This window comes from Mytilus galloprovincialis, chromosome 14 (genome assembly GCF_965363235.1).
Source record: "Mytilus galloprovincialis chromosome 14, xbMytGall1.hap1.1, whole genome shotgun sequence".
NCBI classification, from domain to species: Eukaryota; Metazoa; Mollusca; class Bivalvia; order Mytilida; family Mytilidae; genus Mytilus; species Mytilus galloprovincialis.
The window spans coordinates 18,773,644-18,794,336 of record NC_134851.1 but is presented as its reverse complement, the minus strand read 5'-3'; the positions used below and the strand labels follow the sequence as shown (position 1 = coordinate 18,794,336).

The following is a 20,693-nucleotide window of genomic DNA, read 5'->3' as shown; positions in this document are numbered from 1 at the left end:
ATTTGTAATTAGCTAATTGATGCAACATTACACATAGAAGCAAGGGGAACAACTTGAAACCTTTGCATTATTTTGATGAATAAAGAATCTTTTTTACGATTCGTTTGGATTTTTTTTCGCTGTACATGTAGAAGTATTTGAAATCAGGTTGAATAACTGATTAAAGAATTCAAATATCGAAAAGTATTCAACTCGTTACCGAACAACACAGATAATTAACTCATGCGCTCTTTTTGAATTCTTCGATAAGTTATTTATAAGTATCATATTTATACGTTTAAAATAATAATCAACAATAATGAATGGTCCTTGTTTTTGAAATATAAACCATTAAAATTTGGCTTAACATAATAATGTTTGACAGGAGTTTACACAGATACTCCAGACATTTGTCTCAATATATATAACCCTTTGACACAACCTTGGTTTATATAAATAAATAAATAAATGAGGTTTTTCTACATTTGCTGTTCATCCCTCCCATAATGCAACAAATAAATCAGTGAAATTTTAAATGATGCATTAAGTAATAAAATGACAATGAAGCCACCGAGAGTTGTGATTAAAAAACAGATAGAAATATCTATAATGCTGCAACTTTGCAAATTTAATTTTTGCTGTCATTTTGAAAAAAGGGAACAATCTGATTGAAGTATAGATATTATTCACATATAGCTTACACGTTTATACATTATAAGTCGTATATACATGTAACTTCAAAAATTTCGTAGTATGATATACTAATTATTAAAATAGAATCTTGTAAACTAAGAGTGGATATAATCTGTATTTCATTATTATGATTTACATAATCTGGAGTTTTCCGGTATTTTATGAAGACAGGCAAACAGGATAAATATGTCTGCTGATAAAATTTAGATTTTTTTTTTTCAAATTTAAATTACATTCAAATTGATATATCAGTGTTAGACGACACTAGATAACCATGATAACCTTGGTTTGTTATCAACTATAACTTGAAACAATTGTCTAGCAAGGGATGTCTCACCAATTAACTTGAGAGCTAAGCCACACATGATAGGTGTACTCAAAACAGGATTTGCCCGAATACTATCGTTTGTCATTGTCAATAAAAGTTTTAAGTAGTGTCTACACGATGTAATGTCATGAAGATGGTAGCAACATAAAAAGCTGAGGAAATAAGCAAATCTTAGAGGATCATACAACTTAAGTTCTTCGGTATTTAGTTGCAACTCTTGTGGAGTTAGTAACGACCTCGGTCTAAATATAAGAGCTTCAACTGTTACAGCTTTAACTACTGCAGAAAGGTTTTCTTTTTTTATATGATTCAGCTCTTGGTTTGGGATAAATGTGTACTCCATGTCCCTTAGATTCAATTCCGATGTGGTAAATCCAGAAAAAAATGTCTCATCTGTGTATTTCTGCAACGCATGATTTATTACCCTTAATGCGGCAAAGTATTCTTTATGAACATAGAAGAAAGAAGACAATGTCAGCCATCCTGATACTGCATCTGAATGGGAACCTTTCAATAAATGGCTACGATCATACTTGTACTTAAAGTATTGTTGTTTGTTTTCTGAGTTGTATCCATATTTTGAAGCATCTGGATCAAACCGATATGCCTTTGATAAATATAAAGAAAATAAACCTCTAGATAAACAAGTTCTAGAATAATGAATACAATTATATAGTATGTTATTAATGTTTCCATTGTCACACAATGCCACTCCATTTCGTATTGATTTGATGACATTTTCGGTTGTAAGATATTCCGCGATATTGTACGATTGTTTTGCATAATCTTTCAGAGTCTCTGAAGAAGAAAAACTATTAATTCCTTGCTTATATAAATTTGTAAGTATTTTACCTATTTTTGTTTTGTTCATAACATTGAAACGCGAGTAGAATAAATTATTGTCAGAAATAAAATAATGTGACAAGATTGAATATCTGACACAGTACATTAGTCTTTGTAGACATGCCATGAAACAAGGTATTATATTATCTGGTCGCCATAATGTTTGGTCTGTTTCTTCTGAAATCCAAAACATCAATGTTTTTATGAAATATGAACATAATAAACCTTTCAAATCTGTATATTTCTCTACTATTTCCTTCAGCAAAATTTTTAGCAGAGCATAACATAACAACTGTGTATGGCTAAAGGAAAATATAAGAAACTTTTCTGCTACTGAAAATGAAATTCGCCATTCCAAATTTTCATTTATGGATCCTTTACATCCAATTGGAACGAATAATACTCCAAAAGATATAATTTTAGAAATACTTTCAGGTGAAGGCCATGTTGCACGGGGTCTGTAGATCCACGGTTGTGCTTGATGTATCCACTGGTCACATTTAAGACAATATGCAAAATCAAATAGTTCACTATTATCTGATAGACATGGACCATGCAGTCGCCATATATTTCCCAATCTATATGGTGAAGGTAACGAATTTAAAGTCGACAAAAAGAACAATTTATACTGTTCACTCGAAAGTATATTTCCAAGATGACTTTTTTCCCAAAGGTTTTTGAAAACCTCTTGAGATATTTGGTGATGCTTTCTCAAACGTAATTGTGTAAAACATGGTTGGGTCTCATCTGTATTCATTATTAGGGGAATTGTCCGACCATCACGAATGACTTCTGATTCTGATTCATACACCTTAAAGTTAGTATCAATAACCATTATATCTAAATCACTGCCTTTCAAATCAAGTCCTTCACTTTTGCTTCCACTATATATGTTTCTAGCCAAGGATGATTCTGACAGGCCAGAAATGCACAAAGCTAACCTTCTTATTCTCACAACCTCCTCCGATCCAATCTTTTGGCATAGGTATTTGTAAAATTTCAACGATTCACATTTGTCTGCGGACATTCGCAATATTTTGTGCATGTCAGTCTACAAAAAAGTTACCATGAAGTTAGAATAAAAGTAACATCTTTATTATAAATGCCAAAAAAACATTATTTACTTATTACCTTTACTAGAACTTACAAAACATTTCCCACATGAGCGATGTCCTGTTTTGAACTTTCTATAGTTTCAACTTAATCTATGAATTGTCCGACACATTCCTGTCTTTAGATTCACATGAAATACTGGCTTATATGGAAGCGCATATGGTACACCCTTTGGAAATATATTTTGTTGCAAATAAGTCGGAATTATTAGTTAAGTTGTGTGTAATAAGCTGGAATGAAATCATCATGAGGAATCAACTTGTCGGAATGATGATGAAAAAGTTGCATTACAATGTCGACTTATATTGACATGGTAATAAGAAGTCGACATGTTAAATTCAACTTGTTAATTGATTAAGCCGACAACTTATTTGATGATGAGATTAAACCACGTGACCATTTTGGAAAAAAAAACATGATCTATCTTTAAATCGATTTTCATATGTCGTTTGTTTAATGTGCTTCGGATGAGTGTCGCTATCCATTGAGTTAAATTTCAAATTAAAGTTCGAGTTGATGTTCTGAGTTATTTGGTATGATAAAGGGTAACGGCAGTCAAAGTACTAAAAAACACTATTTCGGACATAAGGGGGATATCCCCACACTAGTACGGCTGTTTTCCCTCCCTATTTCTCAAATGGAATCAGTATTTTGATAAATTCGTGAAGGACTGCATGAAACCTTCCGTCTCGCATGAGATTGCTGCTGCTGCGGAGGAATTTGTGTACAGTTAAAAATAAAATCGTGACAATATATTTTAGCTGTTAAATGGGCTATGTTTGTTTGACTGTCCGCATTTTCCGTAGGACACCTAATGACACAGAAATTAACAACTACGTGTCACCGTACGAACGAATATTAGCAACACCTTATTTTACGCTTTTTGACACAGTTTAATGATACAAAAGTCAAGTGATTTTATTTGAATTCGTGATATATATGTAAACAGTTCAAAAAAAAGGTATTCTCCGGTGGATTGAAATTCTAATTTTGGTCAAATTTTGGGGAAATATGTGACATCTTCACCCTTTTTTTCCAACATTATTAGTAAAAATAAGCAGTTTGTTGCCATTGATACACCAAAAAGAAATATCTTGAACCAATGAACTAATGTGTGTATCCGATCTATGGAAATTACTGGTTGCATACATATGCACATGTATGACACAAACTATAGGCTTAATTTGTAAGAAAGCAAGGAAAAGGGGGTGGTAAAATTTATGTATACTGCAGTCTAACATCAGTTTTTATCCAGTGACATATTTTGAAGAAAAAAGCAGTAAAACTCCCATAACAAATCAGCGTCCTAAATAACTTTTAGTATGTTTTCATAATCATTGGGATGCTCTTTGTCCAGCTACCTTTGACTTTGCCATCTGATTAGGGACTTTACATTTTGAATTTTCCTCTGAGTTCAGCATTTTTTGTGATTACAATTTATATTACCCACAGAGTGGTCGCCTTGTAAGCCACTGCATCACCTAGATTTCTAGGCACCCTTTAATTTGCTGTCTACCTCTTTTTAATTTACTGGTCTTCTACGCTCTCTGCAAGCTCCGTCACAGCTATCAATCTGTCGACTTGAGCTCTAACCACATTACAAACAATTCAACTGCTTTATTTCCATATAGATACTTTAAATGTATATTTTTACTCAGACTGTCTGTGAACTGCTGAATCTAACCAAATAAATGGGGAACGTGTTCATTGGACACAAATAATGCCCAGCTTGCATATAACGCTATGGAGAGTCATTACCAAGAACGGTAAAAGTAACACCACCCAAAGTCGCACTTGATCTGCGTTTTATTATATTACGCTTCAAAATGATTTAGGCTAAATAAAATAAGGGAACGGAAACTCATTGTTGGGACATACGTATACGTACTAACGGAAGGACAAAGGTATCACTTATTGCCTCTGCCGCTGCAGCAGGTGATATAAAAAAAGAATCAGATGTTTTTATACTGAAATTGTACATATCCGAGCAATGCCCGACTATCCCTACTACCCCTATACGATCAAGTAGATTTGTTCTGGCAGAGATCAGACTGAGATCGAGCATAGTTGATTAGGTCTAGCTAGTCGAGTAAAGATCGTGTAGAGATCGTGAATTGGTCGGATTTATGGAATATATATTCAATTAGTGGTGGGGTTGGAGTCGTGATGGAATCATCAAGGAGTCGTGAATGGTTTACTAAAGCTCGTATACAGTCGGATAGCAGTCGGGTAGAAGTCGTAAACAGGCCCGATCAAGAATTTTGTCACGTTCGGTCGTGGAAATTTGGACAATCGGGATCATCGAGTTGGTCTGATCGGCATTGTGTAAATAAACAACAAAAACTATAAAAATCAGTTGCAGCTGTCTAACTCAATATATCAGTATTATTGGTTAGTGTAAATTCATCTAAGCTGGTGTAGATCTCGATGCTCCGGGTAAAGTAAGCTGACCCTGCTCAACGTGTCATTGTGAAATTACGAACCCGGTGATTTGGTCCAATGCAGTAGGTCATCTTCGAGGAAAAGAGGACAGGATTGTGGTAAAAGAGGACAAGATTGTGGTTACGACAATTGAACATATATTATCTGTTGTTTCCCTGTAACTTTGGTGTGAAGATACCAGGATTAAAATTTTGTATTTACGCCAAACTCGCGTTTTGTCTACAAAAGACTCATCAGTGACGCTCGAATCAAAGAAGTTTAATAGGCCAAATAAAGTACAAATTTGTAGAGACTTGAGGATCACAATTCCTAAACGTTTTTCCAAATACAGCTTAGGTAATCTATTCCTGAGGTAAAAATGTATTTCAAAAGTTCAAAAGATTTGTAAACAGTTTTGTAAACAGTTAATTAATGAAATGATTAAAAGTGTTTCATTTGTTGACAACAAAGTACGAGTCATTGAATTTGTGTCGAGACTTCGACATTAATGTCGCGGAAGTGACACACAGCAAATCTTTATTCCGTCGTCCTGAATGGCGTCGGCGTCTTCTTCATTTAGATCGTATGTTTCTCGTGTGATTTATTTGCAAGTGTCATTTCAAGATGTTTTTAGCTTACTATGCGGTAAGGATTTTGCTCATGGTTGAAGACCATACAGTGACATAAAATTGTTTACTTCTCCATGATTTGATATGTGGTCGAGAGATGTCTAATTGGCTATCATACCACATCTTCTTATCTTTATACAAGGTTAGGTTTTTTAAAACTGTTTTGTCGTGATAAATTTGCAAAACTCCATGAATTGTTTTCAAACTTGCATTGAAGTTAATCTTTAAGATCAAGATAAATCATTTACAGAAAAAAAAATATTTTCTAAATTTTGTATGTTACAGAAAAATTAGCATTTTACTGTCAATATTACACATTTTGCACTGACAGCAGCAATCTCAGGCGAGACGGAAGGTTTCATGCAGTCCTTCACGAATTTATTAAAATACTGATTCCATTTGAGAAATAGGGAGGGAAAAACAGCCGTACTAGTGTGGGGATATCCCCCTTATGTCCGAAATAGTGTTTTTTTTTAGTACTATGACTGCCGTTACCCCTTATCATACCAAATAACTCAGAAAATCAACTCAAACTTTAATTTGAAATTTAACTCAATGGATAGCGACACTCTTCCGTAACACATTAAACAAACGACATATGAAAATGGTTTTAAGATGGATCATGTTTTTTTTCCAAAATGGTCACGTGGTTTAATCTCATCATCAAATAAGTTGTCGGCTTAATCAATTAAAAAGTTGAATTTAACATGTCGACTTCTTATTACCATGTCAATACAAGTCGACATTGTAATGCAACTTTTTCATCATCATTCCGACAAGTTGATTCCTCATGATGATTTCATTCCAGCTTATTACACACAACTTAACTAATAATTCCGACTTATTTGCAACAAAATAACTTTCCAAAGGGTGTATCATATGCGCTTCCATAGGCTTAATACCAGATAGAACGCTCTTTCTGAGGAGTCACATCTCTAGATAGTTTTTCATTTACGTAATTTGAATTGGATTCATCTACATTGGCTGCTGCAAGGGGTTAATATTTTAATGTTCAAACTTTTCTAAAAAAAACTACCTACCGTCAAAGTTAATGTTGCAATTCATTATTACTTTTTCGGGAATGTTTTTCTGATATTTTCTAACACAATTTGGCTATAAAGGTATTTAAAGTAATAACTAGTTTAAGTAATGTACCTGACTGAATGTGACCATTCGCAATATTACAAGAGGTGGAATTACAAGGAGTAAACTTCTGGTTTTTTTTTCTTAATTGAACTGTCCGCTCATAAACTGAATAAAACATTGCTTAATCTAATATATAGTGTATGACCTTTTTGTATACATTCATTACGCATATAAAAATATGTGTTTTCAGTTACCGGACCAACTCTTACCTTAAACCAACCGATTAAAAGTTTTTATTGCAAAAATTCCGTCCCTGTGAACATTTCGTTTGAACTAATCCGTTTAAATAAATGTATAGTTCTCTTATATAAGAAAAATGTGGTATTATTGCCAATTGTAGGTCACCGTAGGGTCTTTAACAATGAGCAAAGTCTACATCACATAGTCAGCTATACAACGCCCCGAAATGACAAATGTTTTCACAATTTAAACTAGAAAACTAACGGCCTAATTAATATAAAAAAAAAATGAACGAAAAAAATATGTTACACAGCAACGGTACGCACTGAAACCCGGACCGGACTCCGGACCCGGACTTTGGTATGAAACCCGGACCTGGAATGGACGCCGGACACGGACTGTGGGTTTTTTTACCACTTTGATTGTATTTAAGATTGATAAAGGCAACAGTAGTATACCGCTGTTCAAAACTCATAAATCCATGGACAAATAACAAAATAATGTCATATAATAAGTAACAGTATAAATATTAACAAAACGTGGAGCGAAATTTTCCAACATTCCGAGCGCAAAATTGAACAAACATTAGTAAAGGAAAGTTAGAAAGAGATATATTATAATTCCTTTGTCGTTATTGTTTTATGGAAATTAATAAAAATCTTGTTAATATCAATGAAAGGAAATTAAATTCTTTTAATAGGAAGAGTGAAGCGCAATAGTTTGAAACATTCGAGGGTTACATTTTTTTTGTACTGTTTTCTTCTTCTAGACATTTATGGAAAATAGAATTTCTGCTTATCTAAATAATTCGCAGGTGTGTTTATATTTCTCAAAGAAATTGTATAAATAGATTTTGAAATTATTGCGACCTGTTTTCTCTTATGACTTAATTTCTTACTTGTATAAAGGTATATCACGGTTAATTTCCCCCTCTTTATACATAAACATTAACAGAAATTTACGAATTAGGCCTTAACTTGAGCTTTACAGGTAATTGGACAAGAAAGGAATAGGTCCGGTAAGGGCCCATTTTGACCTCAAATTTCAGGTTTATCTGATGAAAGATTTTGTATTTCAGTCAATTCAATCAGTTTGTGTGAAAGATTTGAACTGATTTGGTCATTTCAGACGCTCATATGCAAGCTTAAATATGGAAAATCTATCAAATATGCCATAATATGTCATTTTTTTGATAGCTTTTGTCAAAAATGAAAGTGATCGCATCCGTGTCCCTATTTGTTTAGGGGCCAGCTGAAGGACGCCTCCGGGTGCGGGAATTTCTCGCTACATTGTAGTATTTGATGATAATACATAACATATATAAACGTTGAGGGTGAACACGGATGCGATCACTTTCATTTTTGACAAAAGCTATCAAAAAAATACATTGAAGACCTGTTGGTGACCTTCTGCTGTTGTTTTTTTTTCTATGGTCGGGTTGTTGTCTCTTTGGCACATTCCCCATTTCCATTCTCAATTTTATTACATTCAAATATTAAGACTGAACACGAATGCGGCCACTTCCATTTAAGACGAAAAAAGACAACAGTAGTATACCGCTGTTCAAAACTAGAAAACCGTCTAAAATTTAACTGAAATACTAAAATTGTGAAGATTTCAACAGTTTAGCATGATGCTAGTGCCCAAAATATGTGCATTGTATTGTCAAAAACAGACCATATTTATGTAGTAAAAGTATTCTACTTTCCAATAAATAGCTAAAAGTTTACATAACATTTTTTTTTAAACTGATATATTTTGAGGCCAAAAAGGGGTCTTACTAAACCTACTCCTTTGATTTATTGTTTTGGCAGTCTTAATTAATCACTTTAGATATTGGTTTCCTATTATGAGAACATCAATTAAGCGTGTTTATGTCACTGTGTAATGAAAATCTCGTGTTTTATTGGGTGTTTGACATTTGCGCCGATTTTTAAAGTTTCGATGTTTCATTTTCGCCGATATTTAAAAGTTTCGATGTTTCATTACCGCCGATTGTGCACAGGTAAATGACAGGTGAATGCCATTTTCTATTCATCCATATAAACCTCTTTCGTTAGTCAGTTGTACATATGTTATGAATTGTCAACTAGTATCATAAAAATTCCTATGATCTCTTATTGTTCCTCCGAATTCTTATGATATCTTATTGTTCCTCACCCCCAAGGGTGACTGGGGAAAAGAAATATGGTCACTTGGTCTTCTTCCGACCGGCAGTAAAACGTTTGCCGAAGTGGGGCGTCCGTTTGGCTGTGCGGGATGTATTAAGTTCGCAGTCACGTCGGTCAGATTTGGGGCGGTTAAATCTGATGCCTCGTGTAAGGAGAGTGCCACGCTCTTTGCACGTTAAGAACCCTTGCAACAACTCTTTGAGGGGTCCGTAGGTGACCTGTTGCAAGGCAAAATGTCTGTCCGTATCCAATATACCCTCATTTTCTAGTGTCAGTCCAAATTTCCCCGACCATCATCCTAGATGGCATCTTTTATGACAAGACCTACCTATAGTATTTATTGTGAATTTGTTCTCGTTATATATAGATATTTGCCACTGGACGTTAAGCAACCAACAATCAATCAATCAATTATGGTTCCTCAGAATCCTTATAATATCTTCTTGTTTCTCAGAATTCTTATAACTTTTTATTGTTCCTCAGAATTCTTATGACTTTTTATTGTTCCTCAGAATTCTTATGACTTTTGATTGTTCCTCAGAATAGATATCGATAGAGATATAAAACTTCACAAATTATTTGATGAAACGAACTTATTTATTTTTATTCATTCAACTTTTTGCCTATTGGATTGTCATCGGAAACATCAATAAAAGACGCTTAAAGAAATATTTAACAATGCCATCAAAGTGCGAGGTTTGGCATGCCACAAAACCAGGTTCAACCCACTATTTTTTTTCTTTAAAAATGTCCTGTACCAAGTCAGGAAAATGGCCATGGTTATGTCATAGTTCGTTTTTGTGTGTGTAACATTTTTACGTTGTGTTTCCGTTGTGTCGTTTGTTTTCTCCTATATTTGAGTGTGAATTCACATTACTATAAGACGTGTCACGGTACTTTTCTATCCCAAATTCATGTATTTGGTTTTTATGTTATATTGGTTATTCTCATCGGATTTTCTCTAATGCTTAGTCCGTTGCTGTGTGTGTTACATTTTAATGTTGTGTCGTTGTTCTCCTCTAATATTTAATGCGTTTCCCTCAGTTTTAGTTTGTTACTCCGATTTTGTTTTTTGTCCATAGATTTATGAGTTTTGAACAGCGGTATACTACTGTTGCCTTATTTGTTAACTCGAGAATCAACAAAATAATGTTAAGCGAGTCCGGTCTGTGACCTGATGTAACCCCGGACCAGGAGTATACGGATTGTATATAAATATACTAAATTATTTGTTTAAATGAAATATTTTTTTTCTTGTTTTTTGCTTTTCCTTTATTCATTTCTCTATTTCTTTAATTATTCAATTGTCATCGGTATAATCAATAAACGACACTTAAGCAGCGATCAACCATGTAATACACGATCTTGAGTCCGGAATGTGACCTGACATGACCCCGGTCTAGCATGTAATACATAAGAAATTTATAAGATAGTTAGGGACTGGTTAATATTTATTGGGGGGTTTGGACCGGTCCAAAACGTAGTAGGACACACATTTATTTTTACTTAAATTTTGATAGGACTTCTACTTATTCAGTCTTCAGCATTGATAGGACAGCAATATTTTTATGGCAAACGTATGAATGTAGAAAATTGGCTATACAAATTATACAAAAATACAACAAAATAAACAAGATTTATTGAGGAACAAACAAGTAACAATAATGGAAATACAGTTTCAAGTCTAGACATTAATATTATGTTTATATCATGAAATAATTTTGAAAAGGTTGAAAAAATTATAAATGACTTTTTGTATAAATAATTAATAATAATAAACCAAAATTATAAAATTAACAAGAAGTAATTGTAACAGGATGCTGTTAGGAAGTCTCCATAACAAAGCTCCCATAACTCGCCATTCATATGGTCCCATGTTCATTTGATTTGATTTTTTGTCCCATACAAGAATATATTTGGCTTTAATACGAGTAGGGATCTCCACCATTTACAAGTATTCAAACAGGAGGGGGTGGTGGTGACCCCCAGGGAATTTACCTACATTTCATTTCATTTGTTTTATTGTACCCTACAAGAATGTATATGGTTTAAGGGTGGGGATCTGGACCGTTTACAAGATAATAGCACATTCTCAAATTGAACGGGGTGGGGCAACCCCCAGGAACTTCCCTTTAATTTCATTTGATTAGCTTTATTGTCCCATACAAGAATATATATGGTTTAGGGGTGGGGATGTTGACCGTTTACAAGTTTTCAAACAAGAGGGGGTGGTGTGACCCCCTAGGGACTTCCCTCTTATTTCATTTCATTTGTTTTATTGTCCCCTACAAGAATATATATGGTTTAGGGGTGGGGATGTTGACCGTTTACAAGTTTTCAAACAAGAGGGGATGGGGTGACCCCCTACGGAATTCCCTTTTATTTCATTTCATTTGTTTTATTGTCCCCTACAAGAATATATATGTTTTAGGGGTGGGGATGTTGACCGTTTACAAGTTTTCAAACAAGAGGGGGCGGGGATGACACCTTAGGGACTTCCTTTTAATTTCATTTCATTTGTTTTATTGTCCCCTACAAGAAAATATGTAGTTTAGGGGTGGGGATCTGGACCGTTTACAAGATAATAGCACATTCTCAAATTGACTGGGGTGGGGATGACCCCCTGGGACCTCCCTTTAATTTCATTTGATTTGTTTTATAATCCCATTCAAGAATATATATGGTTTAGGGGTGGGGATCTGGACTGTTTACAAAATATAAGCATATTCTCAAATTGGAGGTGGTGGGGATGAACTCCCAGGGACTCCCCCTATATTTCATGTGATTTGTTTTATTGTCCTATAATCAAGTCTGAAGACTGAATGTATCTATCACTTACAGTTTTCAAGTTATATTCATTTGAAAATTTTAGAAAATAAAATCCCCTAGGGTTCTATAGTAAACCCCTTCCTCCTTTCTACCCCCCAAAATACCCCTTAATAGACCCCAATGCACAAACGAAAGATTGATGGCTCACCTAGACATATTAGTCTACCATTTTATGAAATTCTAAGTCAATCTGACAAGCGGTTTTGGAGAAACGCTGCGGACAAGTTCATTTTTTAAAGTGGCGGAAGAGGAAGAAGAGGAAGAAGAAGAATAATAAAAATAATAAGAACTGAGCAAAAACAATAAGTCTCCAAACTTTGTTTGGGAGACTTTGGGAGACTTAATTATTCTATTTAAAGTGATATGAAATACTGAGATCAGTGTGGTACAAATTAAATGCAAATCATTGAGTAAAGGTAGAAATAAAATAAATATACATATTTGAAAATAATTAAAACTATTTAACAATAAAACATTCTAACATGTCTAACAAGAAAATTACGGGAAAAAAAAACAAAGTCAAAAGACAGAAAAAAATATTTAAAAAAAAAGATAATACAAATTGTTCATAAACTATTGTAGTGTATTACTCTTCGTGAAAGAAAGCTTAAATGAAAGTGAAATTGAAAAGGAATCTTTATTTGCCTTCTTCAAGGTCAAAGAGGAGATCAGTTAAAATTTACAGACAAATTCAAAGACTACCTTAATTGATCTTTGTTAATCTGATAAGAATTAAGTTAAAATCTGTTTAATTTATTCATAGATTAGATAGGACATATACTTATTTAGAAGAAATTCCATATAGGACAGAAACTTTTTTTGGTATATTCAGAGGGTAGGATATAGATTTTCATAAGGATGAAATATGAGTTGCACCGGTCCCAACCCCCAATAAATATTGACCGGTCCCTTATTCACAATTTAACGAAAGAATCAAATGTAATAGGCGAGTCCAGATGGTGACCTGAAGTAACCCCGGTCTAGGTGTATTCGCAAACTATAGAATAAAACTTCACACATTATTTGATGAAACGAACTTATGTATTACTGAAAAATTATTACACCAGGGTTTTCGATATCACAAACTAGTCAAAACATTTACTAAATTTTATCATCGGTATAAAGACATCATTCGTAAATATAGCTCAACATGCAGACTTCTTATACGTTCAGGTATTTCACATCCAATTTTTTATGGAAATATTCTTTATAAAGCACAAAGGTGTCAGTATTCACCTCAGAAACTTAAAAAACCTTTGAATAGACTTATTAAGAAGGGATATAATTACGATACTAACCCCGCCGCATTTTTGCGCCTGTCCCAAGTCAGGAGCCTCTGGCCTTTGTTAGTCTTGTATTATTTTAATTTTAGTTTCTTGTGTACAATTTGGAAATTAGTATGGCGTTCATTATCACTGAACTAGTATATATATTTGTTTAGGGGCCAGCTGAAGGACGCCTCCGGGTGCGGGAATTTCTCGCTACATTGAAGACCTGTTGGTGACCTTCTGCTGTTGTTTTTTATTTGGTCGGGTTGTTGTCTCTTTGACACATTCCCCATTTCCATTCTCAATTTTATTATTCATTATAGTCAGTTATTTTTAAACTGTTTATTTTGTTAGTTATTTTATGAAACAAATAAATTTATAGAAATAATAGATAAGATTATTTTTTTGAATTATCTCATAGTTTAAAGTCCGTGTAAAAGCAGTTTTCAAAATCACACATTTTGGTCATAACACTTTTATGTAATAAATTTTTCTAATTCGGTCCTTCCTTGATTTGATTATCAGCATGACTAACGGAATTATTTCCAGAGTTATTGTCACAATTTGTGGGGTGATATGACCAGATACTCTGGCGATTTCCTTTTGGGTTTTTAAACTCTTATTACACAATTACAAATGAAGGTTAATGCATCACGTCACTGCTGACCATATATACCTGTTGTGTATTATACAGCAGTATACCTGGCCAGTTGTTTTGGTTAAATATAAATTATGTATACATTTTGTTTGTTTCAAGTCCGACAGTGATACACGAAACTTTTCTTAACATACGCGTAGGCAATTTGAATACCACTACAATGACGTATAACTAATATACGTCCTGGACCACTTGTTTATGAATAAAAAAAATGATGATCAACATAAAACACAATGTAGGTTTGACTTATTTTGACCGGTCCGGTCCGGGTTTCAGTGCGTACCCACAGCAACAAACAACAACCTCTGAATTACTGGCTCAAGATTTTGAATAGACACTTACATGCGGAATGTGACAATGTTTTGCCAAAATTCAAGATACAACCAAAAATAAACGAATATGTTTATTGTTATGATTGAAGTTTACCTTCGTAGAAATATACAAGGTTTGGACAACTAACTTCGGATTGCGATTAAATCAGGTATCTAGAAACTGACAAAACAGTATATAAAAAGAAGATGTGGTATGATTGTCAATAGGACAACTGTCCACAAGAGACCAAAATGACACAGACATTAACAACTATGGGTCACCGTACGGCCTTCAACAATGAGCAAATCCCATACCGCATAGTCAGCTATAAAAGGCCCGATAAGACAATGTAAAACAATTCAAACGAGAAAAACTGACGGCCTTATTTCTTCTTTAGTTTCAGAAAACCATCAACATACTGATGTTTACTTTCCGGCGCATGCCTGGTAAAATTTTCCAAATTTATGTATTTATAAATATAGTTTAACATAGATGTATTCCATATCTTTGTATATATATTTGTTATATTATTAATTTTTTACAATTTTTCTTTGTTTTTAGATTTTTCGTTTTTATTTAGATTTTTTAAATATTACATTTTTTATTTTTTATTTTTAATTTAAGATAATAACATGATTGCCTGATTACTTCAGGTGTGGATATGTATCAAGGAGCTCATCGTGCGTGAGTGCATTCTTGAAGGTTTCTGTGGTAGTGTTTTTTGTTATGACTGAGGATAATTTGTTCCAGTCTTTAATTGTTTGGCAAAAGAAAGAAAATTTGTAGCTGTCCTTGTTACATTGGATTTGTCTGTAAGCATCTTTGTTTGTGGATCTTGTGACGGACTGACTCTTCTGTAATAAATTTTGTGAAGGAATGGCAATATTTTCGTTTGTAATTTTGTGAAACATTATTAGCCTTGTTCTTAGCCGGCGTTCTTGTAATGTTTGCCATTTCATGGTGTCTAGCATCTCAGACACACTGCTGGTGTTGTGATGTCTGTTACATGCATACCTTGCTGCTCTTCTCTGTACTTTTTCTAATGATCGTATGTTTTCGCTTGTATAGGGGTCCCATACAGTACAACAGTATTCTAATTTGGGTCTTATGATGGTTTGGTATGCTCTTTCTTTAATTTTTTGTGACTGGACTTTGAGATTTCTTCTGATAAAACATAAAGATTTGTTTGCTTTGGCGGCTGTTTGTTGAATGTGGGTGTTCCATTTTAAATCTGAAGAAATTGTGATACCTAAGTACTTAGCATGTTTTACTGATTCTAATATGTGCCCATACATAGTGTAGTAGAAGTGGATGGGAGTTCTCTTTGTTGACATAACATTATGTTCATTATGTTGCATTTGTCTGGGTGGAAAGACATGAGCCAGTCTTGCTCCCATTGTATGGCGGCTTCTAGATCTTCCTGAAGCTGGAGGCAGTCGTTTTGAGATTTAATTTGTCTGTAAATTATACTGTCGTCTGCGAAGAGTCTGATTTTGCTATGTTTGATGTATTCCGGAAGGTCATTAATGTAAATAAGGAAGAAAATGGGTCCTAGCACTGTACCCTGTGGCACACCTGAAGTGACTGGTATTTCTGAAGATGACATGTTTTCTAAAAGTACTGTTTGAGTTCTGTTTGAAAGAAAGGATTCGACCCAGTTTATGATTTGATCTGATATGCCAAAGTTTTTCATTTTATATAGTAATCTTTTGTGTGGTACCTTGTCAAAAGCTTTGGCAAAATCCATGATTACGAGATCTGTTTGTATGTTTTTGTCATTGTTTTCAAATAATTCATGCATCAGTGAGATAACTTGAGACTCACATGATCGCTTTGCCCTAAATCCATGTTGCAATTCATACAGTGTGTTATTGTTTTCAAGATGTTGCATCATGCTGCTTGCAAAGATGTGTTCAAGTAATTTGCAAGCTATGCATGTTAAGGATATAGGTCTGTAGTTACCTGGGTTGTGTTTGTCCCCTTTATATTTATATAAAACAAAATGAACGAAAAACAAATATGTCACACATAAACAAACGGCAACCACTGAATTACAGGCTCCTGACTTGGAACAGGTACATACATAAATAACGTGGCGGGGTTTAACATGTTAGCGGGATCCCAACCCTCCCCCTAACCTGGGACAGTGGTATAACAGTACAACATAAGAACGAACTATAAAAATCAGTTGAAAAAGGCTTAACTCATCAGATTGACAAAAATACAAGTGGACGTGACCGGGTACTTATACATCCCGACACAAAAAGACACAGAGTACTTACAGTTATCTGACAGCTAGTTCAAAGCCACTAGCAACTAATAAAAAAATCATGCATCTAAGAATAAACTATCAATCTGTACACATCCAACATCCAATGGATTTAGTGTAAAGACGTCATAAACAGCCAGAGAAAAAATTGACCTTGTGCAATGCCAAGTTACAGGTATCGACAGGTCGAAGATCCATGAATATGTATATGTATATAACATACTAGTAATATTTAGTTAGCTTTTAATTCACTGATAACACAATCAATATATACCAATAAAACAATATTCAATGATCTTATTACAGTGTTGAATAGGTAACCTTTTAGAATAAGTTTATTTAAAGGAGCGACAAGTGTACATGGATCATTTCTAAATTTCCGGGCACGGTTAACAACATTTCCGTAAAAATGAGGATGTGCTATCCCGTTTGCAATAAGTTTTCTACCGGTACAGCCAAACTTCAAAACCAAATCGTTATATCTATGAAAAAAATTAGTAAAGGTTTTAAGTGATTTATGATAACGATATTCCTGGTTTAATAATTTACCAGTGATACATAGATTGCGTTCGTTAAAATCAAAAACTTCACAACAGACACGGGCACAGCGAACGAGCTGTGAAATATAAACACCGTAAGATGGTGCCAAAGGAACATCACCATCTAAAAATGGAAAATTAACAATAGGGGACGAAAAATCGTCTCTTTTGTCGTATATTTTAATGTGGAGTTTCCCGTTTAAAACCGAAATATCTAAATCCAGGAAAGCACGGTTGTTACCGAAAAAATTTGATTTATTTAAAGTAAGTTCATGGGGATAAATTTCAGCAGTATATTGAGAAAATTCTTGATTATTTAACGAACAAAAATCATGACGATAACGGTAAATGTTGTTGAATTTATCAATTAAATGCAATTTCGACGGGTCTATACTGAGTTTAGTCATAAACTGTGATTCGTAACAGTACAAAAACAAGTCACTCTGCTATTAAAGGGGCACAATTAGTGCCCATGGGGATACCTACAACCTGTCGATAAACTGTGTTGCCGAAACGTACATAAATATGACCAAAGAGAAAATTAACAGCTTCAATCATCTCATCACACCTCCAGTAAGTATATCTAGCATATTTATCTTTCTCATTAGAGTATGTTTCCCAGCAAATGCCCAGACATTCTCCAGTTATTTACCAAAAAAAAAAAAAAAAACAATTAATGTACATACTTTAAACCACGCTCAAAATTCCCGCAATTTCGTGGGTGTGTTCTAGTATAATATATATTGTATCAATATTTTAAAGTAAATGATGCAATGATAAAACTAAATAAAGCCTTATATATATTTCGAGTAGAAGAGGATGAGTGTAAGTGCTTTTAAACAATGATTTAAGAAGATGAAACTTTAAATTTTGGATATTTTGTTTTATTGAGCAATGTCAGGAAAATAATTTAAAAAAATATAGATACAGGATGAGAATTATGAATTTATGATTTCCATGGGAATATAGCTTTTCCTAAGTGAATATATTAGTTTTTCTATGGAAATTTACTAGATTTCCTTTCTCCGAACTCCCATTCACTGTTTATCATCAGTACAGCGGATATAGGTACTAACCAAGTGGGTATGAAAGATTTTGACCTTACACGGTAACGAAAATCTTTGTTTTGTTTTATCAACATTTAATGCACATTTATTAGTAAATAGTTGTGAATGTCAACACCAATTTTCAATTTCGGTATAATTAACGATACACTTACATATTTAACTAACAGAAAGCTAATACAGGGCAAAAGTAATAGTTAAAAATCATAAACCTACCTGTGAAACTTTTTTGGTAATAAACGAGTATGAAAATAAAGAAGTTTTTATGTACGGTGTACAGCAACTTAACTATACACCGTAGAGAAGGATATATGTGGTCAGCTTAACACCGTACACCACATCCTTTTCGGAATACAATATTGAAAAATGACATATGAATGAAAGATTTCAATGCCAATTATTGAAACAACTATACTTATTACATACACACAGTGGCCTTCTATCAGAAAAAGAGTTGCTATGAATATAGAACTATATCGGATGAGACGAGCGCCAACTTCTTTGACAAGTATTTGCACATGTTTCTAGTAATCGTTCTTGTTCTGGGAAAATAATGAGACATCTTTTATCATCAACCTATGATCAAATCATTTCTTAAAACAACAATTATGTTTAGAGTGAAGTACATATTGATATTATGTAAACAAAACAAAGATTTTCTTTATAGTGTAAGATCAAAATCACTCTCGCCCGCTTGGTTAGTATCTTTATCCGCTGTACGATGATTCACGGTGGCATTAGAAACTTTATTTCTAAGACCAATGGAGAAATAAAACAAATTCCCACGACAAATACAATGCTTTTTGAAGGAGTCGGTTCAATAACTCATGACTTTTGATCTTAATTTTTTTTATCTGCGATTTAGTTTTAAAAATTTGATTAAACGTTATCCAAATTGTCCAAATGATACAGTTTAAGAAAATTTAGATCAATTGCGTCCTTAGAGATTTATTTTTGACGTCATAAATAAAGTGAATTTCGTAACAACCAACTGATTCTTGGTATTATATGACAAATTGTATCACAGGTTTCAGAAAATTAACAGAGGCGCCACCCCACGCCCACGCAATTTTTTGCTGATATATTCTTTATATACCATATTAGTATTTTAAAATGAAATAAGGTCAAAGAAGGTGTCAATTTTCAAGAAAAACGGATTAAAATGACACATCTCTATTTCAGTGTAATGTTAAGTTATATGATATATGAAGCAGACATTCAATTTTACTTATTATACTTCCAAACATAATACATTTAGCAATAAATACACTTTAGATCGACTCAAACAATTGAAGTTTCTATTTGTTATATAAATGTATCACAAAACAAGAGCCTCAGTATAACTAATTACCAGATAATCAAAGTTACTTAAATTATAATTAATTATGAAAGTTTAATGGTAAGGAAATATTACAATTCATTGTGTTAATAAAGAAATACAGATCCTGAAAAAACGGTTACAAAGGAAACGTCGAGAGGCATTTTGTGAATTTCACAAAATCCCCCAGATAATCAAATGTGTACAAACAGGTCCCAATTTCTCTGTATCGGATATGACCTCTTCAACTCACAAAAGAGTTGTCCGTTTGGCTTGATGTGATGTGTATATACACAGCCACATCCAGTTATATTTGGTATAAGCAATCTTATGCCTCGTATATATAAGTGTCGTTATGCTTTTGGACACTAGACCAGGCAACACATGTGTCCTTTTCAACATGTCATCGTTTCCATTAACAGTCTAAATAAACAGCCTTTCATTCTTGTTGGTCCACTTTACTCACCATATTTTTTAAAATTTATTTATTAACTCAATCTTTATAAAATATTTGCTTCTGGATGTGCAGCAATTATATGTAACAGCCAACCAATAAATCAACACGTTTTAACTAATGAGCATGAATTATTAATTGATTAATCAAAATTAAGATTGTTAAATTAAAATACTTGACATTATTGTTGTTATAATTAATTGGTTATAATTGCTAAATGTCTTACCTTTAAGTATTCCTTTTCCATATTCTAACCTAGGATTGTTCTCTTCAGTTCATGTTTTCAATCTTGACAAATGTCATTGATCTTTAAACAACTTCTCTGTAACTATATAATACACTTTACGTTTTGACGGTAAATAACTAAATGCTATATATTTGACTTTATTTAGCTATATATAGTTTTGTATTTCCTTTCGATAAGGACCAGGAAACGTTTAAGTGTTTTTAACAATTGAGATGTTGAAGAAGATACCATG

General features: G+C 33.4%; 1 long non-coding RNA gene across 1 annotated transcript; it reads right to left on the bottom strand.

The window, feature by feature from the left end:
• Positions 1-760: 760 nt before the first annotated feature.
• Positions 761-20,543, bottom strand: LOC143058984 (uncharacterized). The gene is made up of 2 exons (XR_012973316.1): positions 20,441-20,543; positions 761-2,894 (listed from the first exon to the last, which is right to left on the bottom strand). It is a non-coding gene; the product is annotated as an uncharacterized LOC143058984 (long non-coding RNA).
• Between the last annotated feature and the right edge of the window lie 150 nt (positions 20,544-20,693).